A 2,091-nucleotide genomic window follows, 5' to 3' on the forward strand; every position below is an offset into this window, starting at 1 on the left:
TGGTAAATTTTGACTTGAAGTGTTTTATCTACATAGAGGAGAGAACATAGCTCCTCCATAGAGAAGCTGAGAAAATGAATCCACACAGCCTTCTCAGCTATCTTTGAACCACAAAACTTGTTGGGAAGAAATTCCTACCACCAACTTCCTACCTTCGTCATTAATTTTCAGAGTAACCTGATAACAAATTAAAATTAATGATGAAGGAGAGGTGAAGAGCTGGTTGCCAAAGGCAAAGACTAAAGCGCTTAATGTCAATAAGTCTGTTCTGGAGAGAGAAGGACGTCAGATTCACAGTCTCTCTGTGTGTTTATCTCTCAGTCTCTGTCTCACTCTGTCTCTCTCTCACACACACATACACCGTCACTCACACACACAACCACTATCACCAGGGAGTACAAATTAAATAGAATCAATTAAAATCTAATGCCACAGCAATCTATATAACCTGATTCACAAATGATCCAAGTTTTTATTGGCTCTCAGTAGAGCTGAAGCTTGGCTGGGCATGATCACGTGTGTCTCACTTCTTCCTTCTAAAAGTTACCTCCTTCCACCTGGAGAAGAGAGACGTTCAAGGCAACACAATGAAAACATTTCGCTCTTTCTGAAGTAAATGTTTAGGTCTGGATTAAAGCAAATTATTTGACAGAAAAGGATTTGAAAATGTAACCAACTCTAAGAAAGGTGTAGACACAAATCTTTGGCACATTGTATTTCAAATAAGTTCATTTATAATCTTTTCTGTCTAATTATTTACGGAAGTTATGATTGCTGAAGGATGATCCAGAACAATTTATTTTAATTGGTTGTCTAATAAGTGAACTTGTAGCCGGACTCTAAAGGCTGGGTGTGTTCTGCCACCTATAATCAAGCCCTATAACTGAGACAGCGTCCAGCTTGACACTCCCTTGCTGTATCCTGTGAAGACAGCATTAAACTGGTCATTTAGAGCAAGCCTCAAGGGGAGGGTGTCTGTGCATGAGTGTACGTGATGTTTGTATGTGAGTGCACACGTGTCATCACATAACAGATATGCTTGTGTTTATTCATACATTAGAAGCTACATCAAAGATAACATTTATTTTGCAGAAAATAGAACAAATTGGTTGATTGCTAAAATGTTATAAATCTAAATATGTATTTAATATGAAGAGATATTTTAAAACCAAAGGAACATGTGCAGACTGGTTTAGAAAGTTTCCCTCTCTCTTCCTCTCTCTCTCTCTCTCTCTCTCTCTCTCTCTCTCTCTCTCTCCCTGCCTCTGCCTCCTGAGTAATGGGATTAAAGGTGTGCACTACCACTGCTTTTTTTCCTTAAAGATAGTCTCTCTCTCTCTCTCTCTCTCTCTTAGTTATGGATAGATTTCACATTTACAGAGACCTGAAGGACTTCATGAAACTAAATGTGAACATTTACAGAGGCATGGTAATTTATAAAGTCTTGTAGATTTAAAAATTTTTATCGAATACGAAATGAAATTTCTCAAAATCATAACTAAGCTTCAGAATTATTGATGCTAAGAAAAATCCAGTTTAATATATACTTTCATATGTATTAACCAACTTTAACAATAAAAAGTGAATATTTGACTATTTGATATTCAAACAGGTTAAAATCATGATCACTAATGAAAAGATAATCTAAGAAAGCTTAGAGTAAACAATTAACTATAAAGTAGGTTTATTTTAAATCTCAATTTCACAGTGTAGCTTGTTCAGTTATAAGTGTATTAAACCCCATTTCTGTTTCCCACCATCTCTCTGAGGCAGGAATGAAACAAAATGACTCCTTGCTCTTAAGACACTCAAGCAATAATGGCATGCATGTTGTGTAATATAATCTAACTAACAAAGTAAAGAATAGCACAATTATTTTAAAAATAAAAAAATAATAAAGAAGATCATAGATCTAGTAGAAAACTTTAATTATTTTATAGTAAAATGAAAGATAAATCTTTTGGAGCACCACAACGCCATGAGTGATGGTAATCACTCTCTGGACTGGGAAAGGGGACCCGGTAACATTGCAGAATGTAAGTCCACCTGAAATCTCAAGGTCCAAATCAGGAGCAGAAAGAGAGAGAGCAC

The sequence above is a fragment of the Microtus ochrogaster genome, linkage group LG1 (assembly GCF_000317375.1).
Source record: "Microtus ochrogaster isolate Prairie Vole_2 linkage group LG1, MicOch1.0, whole genome shotgun sequence".
In the NCBI taxonomy this organism is placed as follows: domain Eukaryota; kingdom Metazoa; phylum Chordata; class Mammalia; order Rodentia; family Cricetidae; genus Microtus; species Microtus ochrogaster.